A 6,000-nucleotide genomic window follows, 5' to 3' on the forward strand; every position below is an offset into this window, starting at 1 on the left:
CACCGGACATGTCCGGTGTGCACCGGACTGTCCGGTGCAACTCCGGAGCAACGGCTATCTCCGCGCCAACGGCTCCCTGCGGTGCATTTAATGCGCGCTCTGCGCGCGCAGAAGGCAGGCGCGCCCATACTGGCACACCGGACAATGAACAGGAGATGTCCGGTGTGCACCGGACAGCCAGGCTGGCCCACAAGTCAGAAGCTCCAACGGTCAGAATCCAACGGCAGTGATGACGTGGCGGGGGCACCGGACATGTCCGGTGTGCACCGGACTGTCCGGTGCGCCATCGAGCAGACAACCTCCCAACGACCACTTTTGGTGGTTGGGGCTATAAATACCCCAACCACCCCACCATTCATTGCATCCAAGTTTTCCACTTCCCAACTACTACAAGAGCTCTAGCATTCAATTCTAGACACACAAAAGAGATCAAATCCTCTCCAAATTCCACACAACGCCATAGTGACTAGAGAGAGTGATTTGCTTGTGTTCTTTCGAGCTCTTGCGCTTGGATTGATTTCTTCTTTCTTGATTCTTTCATTGCGATCAAACTCACTTGTAATTGAGGCAAGAGACACCAAACTTGTGGTGGTCCTTGTGGGAACTTTGTGTTCCAAGTGATTGAGAAGAGAAAGCTCACTCGGTCCGAGGGATCGTTTGAGAGAGGGAAGGGTTGAAAGAGACCCGGCCTTTGTGGCCTCCTCAACGGGGAGTAGGTTTGCAAGAACCGAACCTCGGTAAAACAAATTCGCGTGTCACACTCTTCATTTGCTTGCGATTTGTTTTCCACCCTCTCTCTCGGACTCGTTTCCTTATTACTAACGCTAACCCGGCTTGTAGTTGTGTTTATATTTGTAAATTTTCAGTTTCGCCCTATTCACCCCCCTCTAGGCGACTATCAGGATGGCGCAGTTGTGACTGGAGCGGGCGAAGTGGGAGGTGGAGTGGTAGCAGTGGCGGGAGTGGTAGCAGTGGCAGGAGTAGTAGGTGCGGAGGAGCGAGGCCGAGAGGCGACTCGACAAACTCGGTAGGCAATCTGATAAGATGAGATCTACAGTTGACCGCCTCTCTCTGCCCGCTCAGCTGCTGCTAGAGCTGCTCGGGCTGCTCTATCCAAATGCCACTTCTTGCGGCTTCCTGCTGCTCCAAGTAGACAGTCTTCCTTTTGACCTGCCTGAAGGGGCGAGGAGGATCCTCGTCGTCTCCTCCCCTGGCGCCGACACATTCTTCGTGCGCACCATCCTGACCTGAAGACTGCATATGAGAGAGAGAAGCTAAGCACAAGAAGATAGCAGCCGATAAGATGGCAAAAGAATGGATAATGACATGGAAATCTCACGAGAGAGGGAGAGAATCCAGGCAGGACAGGAGACGGCTCACGGGAAGGTGAGGTCACTGAAATGACAGAAGAGGTGAGCACGTATTAGTCACATAGTCATAAGTATATGAAATGTGAATAAATACATACACAGAGTGTTATGACACGGAAATCGAGTGATTTTGCGATTGATAGGTCAAACGACATGAAAAAAGAATTTGAACAATAAATAGTGTCATAAGAGGTTTGAAATTGGAAATGAGGCATGAAATGATTTGGAATTGAGCTGATACTTCACGAATAAGTTTATATGGGTAAATATGAGTGAAGTGTGCGCTTGGTTTGATTTTAGGCGAAGAAAGTGGAATTGTGGCACTCGGCTCGGAATCAATGGCTATAAAGGGAAATTTGGGTAAAATTAAAGCCTGGGATATCGGATTGGCGTGAAATTTGGCGAATATGTTACTGAAGGTATCGTAAAGGTGCCTGAAAAATTTGGGATCGATTAGAGCATTTTTGGTTGGTTTGGGCATTTCACCGAGCACGCGCGTGCGTCGATCTAGGTTTTCGGTGAAATGGCTAGTTTAGGCGGTGAAACCATCCCAAAGGAGCTAGGAACCTGCAGGGGTGTTCAAATGATACACATGTACACACATAAGTGCTTGGATCACAGGAATTTTGCAAAGATTTGAATGAAATCAAAGGGTGGAAGGATTGGAGTGAGTTGTTCACAGACAACAGGGGGAAGGAAAACAACAGAGGGGGAAATAGGGGAAAGTCAGCTCACCAGAGAGGAGCAGAGCCTGCGCTTGAGAGGATCACCGGAGCACCGCCGCTGGCGATCACCGTCGCAGAGGAGAGGGGGAATCGCCAAGAACTGAGAGACAGAGCCAGAGAGAGGAAGGAGTGGAGGCCTCTGGCTCGGGCTCAGGCTGGAGGCCTTTTTAAAACGTGTTATGGGCGCACCGGACAGTCTATAGTGCTTGTCCGGTGCATACCGAACAACGCACAATAGCTGTCCGGTGAACCACCAGACAGCGCACAAGAGAAAGTGGATCTGCGCGTGCGGCCGGTGCATCGGACTGTCCGGTGAGCCTAGAGAGAGGAGATTTTGAAAATTTTCAAATATTTCTATTTAGTTTTTAACCAAACCAAATCCCAACTTATAATCACACAAAAGAACACATGTTGGGACAAGTATCGACACCCTCATATATTTCCCCATAATTTTCAAAATATTTTGCCATAGGCTAGATATTTTTTAGAGAAAATAGCCAAATGGTGAGATTTGCATTTTGGCTTTGCACTAGGGGTTTTATGAACGATTTGAGTTTTGAATACTCCCCCTAAGTGTAGTGCCTCATGCATATCTTAAGAACCAAAAATTGCATAGTAAGTAGGAATTTAAGTACTAAAAGCTTAAAACTACGACTTGTCAAGTTTGAGCCCGAGTTAAGCTTTTTCACTCGCTTTGTTGGCGGTTATCTTAACTAGGTTGGACAAACCCTAAATGCAATACAAGAAATTTAAATATGCAATGCAGGCTTGACAACACCATTTTGAGATCTTTAAATAAAATTTTTGAGATCAAGTATGTTTAATTCATTCCTCAACATGCAAAAGCGGGTTTTATCAAGTGGCTTAGTGAAAATATCCGCTAATTGATCTTCCGAACTCACTCCTTCTAAAATGATGTCTCCTTTAGTAACATGATCTCTAAGGAAGTGATGACGGATATCAATGTGCTTGGTGCAAGAGTGTTGTACATGATTATTAGCAATTTTAACAACACTCTCATTGTCACACAACAAGGGTACCTTTTATAGAACTACGCCATAGTCTAGAAGAGTTTGTTTCATATATAAAATTTGTGTGCAACAAGCACCCGCGGCAATGTATTCCGCTTCGGCGGTTGACAAGGCAACACTATTTTTCTTTTCGGATGTCTATGATACTAGTGGTCTCCCAAGCAAATGGCACCCCCAGAAGTACTTTTTCTATCAATTTTGCAACTGGCATAATCCGAATCGGAATAGCCAATCAAGTCAAAAGTAGCTCCTTTGGGATACCAAAGGCCAACACTTGGGGTGTGCTTGAGATACCTAAGAATCCTTTTAACAGCGCGAAGATGAGCTTTCTTAGGATTTGATTGAAATCTAGCACACATGCAGACACTAAACATGATATCGGGCCTAGATGCGGTAAGATACAATAAACTACCAATAATAGAACGGTAGAGAGCTTGATCAACCGAGTTACCTCCCTCATCTAGGTCGAGATGTCCATTTGTTGGCATAGGTGTCTTGATTGGTTTGCACTTCTCCATGTTGAACCTTTTTAACAAGTCTTTGGTATACTTCTCTTGTGAGAGGAAGTTACCATCTTTCATTTGCTTGACTTGAAAGCCGAGGAAGTACGTCAGCTCACCAATCATTGACATCTTGAACTCCTTCGACATCAACTCACCAAATTCCTTGCAATCATAGTCATTTGTTGAGCCAAAGATTATGTCATCAACATATACTTGACAAATGAAAATATCACTGTTATGTTTCTTTGTGAATAAGGTTGTGTCGACGGTCCCGATCTTGAAGCCCTTTTCGATGAGGATGTCGCGAAGACGCTCATACCAAGCCCTTGGAGCTTGCTTTAACCCACATAGTGCCTTGGACAACCTGTAAGCATGGTTAGGATATCTAGGGTCTTCAAACCCGACTAGTTGCTCAACATATACAAGTTCATTTATGAAGCCATTTAAAAATGCACTTTTTACATCCATTTGATAAAGCTTTATATCATAGCATGATGCATATGCGAGTAGGATATGGATGGCTTCAAGTCGAGCAGCCGGTGAAAAGGTCTCTCCAAAATCTAAGCCTTCAACTTGAGAGAAGCCCTTTGCAACAAGTCTTGCCTTGTTCCTTACAATCATGCCTTGATCATCTTGTTTGTTTCTGAACACCCACTTTGTTCCAATGATCCTTGCATCTTGTGGGGGCTTCTCCAGGGTCCAAACTTGGTTACGGGTGAAGTTGTTTAGTTCTTCATGCATGGCGTTCACCCAGTCCGGATCCTGTAGCGCCTCATCTATACATGTAGGCTCAACATAGGAAACAAAGGAGTGATGTTCAATAAAAGAAGCATGTTTATGTGATCGAGTAATAATCCCTTGTGAAGGAATCCCAATGATTTGATCTTGTGGGTGTGCTTGAAGTAGTGATGAGTTTCTCCTGTCAACCACTTGGGAAGAAGATCCTAGAGCATCAATATCTTCGACTTGTACCCTTGCTTTTTCATGAGAGACAAATGTATCTTCATTTGCATGCCTCTCATCTTTTTCATCATCTTGTGGTACACTTGATGAAGAAGGCCTGTCAATGTTTTGCACCTCTTCTTCATCTTCTTTTGGTTTGATAACTCCAATTGGCATGTACTTCATGGCTTCCCTAAGTGGCTCATCACCTACATCATCAAGATTTTCAAGTGCTCCTTGGGAGCCATTAGTCTCATCAAACTCCACATCATATGTTTCTTCTACCACGCCAGTGCATGATTGAATACTCGATATGCTTTGGACTTTGATGAATAACCTAGTAGAAAACCAATATCACAACGTCTTTGAAACTTCCCCAGGTGATGGTGTTTCTTGTAAATGTAGCATTTGCATCCAAACACCCGAAAGAAGGAGACGTCTGGCTTTTTCCCATTTAGCAGTTCATAGGGAGTCTTTGCAAGTAGCCGGTGAGGAAATAGCCTGTTTGATGCATAACATGCAGTGTTGACAGCTTCGGCCCAAAACCTCTCCGGTGTGTTATACTCATCAATCATTGTCCTTGCAAGTGTGATCAAGGTCCTATTTTTCCTTTCAACAACTCCGTTTTGTTGAGGTGTATATGTTACTGATACTTCATGCTTGATCCTAATCTCATCACAGTATTCATGAATGTTGGTGTTATCAAATTCTTTTCCATTATCACTTCTAATCTTCTTGATCTTGCAATCAAATTCGTTTTGAGCTTTCTTGGCAAACTTCTTGAATATAGATGCAACTTCAGATTTATCATGGAGAAAGAACACCCAAGTGTATCTTGAGAAATCATCAACTGTTACCAGACATTAGAGGTTGCCACCAGCACTTGCATAAGTTGTTGGTCCAAATAAATCCATGTGAAGTAGTTCCAGTGGCCTTGATGGTGACATGAAAGCTTTTGTAGGATGTGTGTTAGCAACTTGCTTTCCGGCTTGACATGCACTACACGACTTGTCCTTTTCAAATACAACATCCTTTAGTCCTCTAACCATGTCCTTCTTTAATACTTTCTTGAGTGTGCTCATTCCAACATGTGCAAGCCTTCTATGCCATAGCCATCCAAGTGATGCTTTGGTAAAGAGGCAAGTTCTTAAGTCTGCATCTTCAGAGGTGAAATCCACTAAGTAGAGATTGTTGTATCTAAATCCTTTGAACACCACTGATTCATCATCCATTTTTTGATACAATAACCTCTGTTGGAGTGAATAAGCATTGAAGTCCAAGATCACAGAGTTGACCCACTGATATAAGTTGAAGCTCAAAGGTGCAACCAAGAGAACATTTGAAATTGATAGATCATTTGAAATTGCCACCTTGCCAAATCCTTGAACTTTTCCCTTTGAATTGTCTCCAAATGTGATTTTGTCTTGTC

This window comes from Zea mays, chromosome 3 (genome assembly GCF_902167145.1).
Source record: "Zea mays cultivar B73 chromosome 3, Zm-B73-REFERENCE-NAM-5.0, whole genome shotgun sequence".
Taxonomy (NCBI): Eukaryota; Viridiplantae; Streptophyta; class Magnoliopsida; order Poales; family Poaceae; genus Zea; species Zea mays.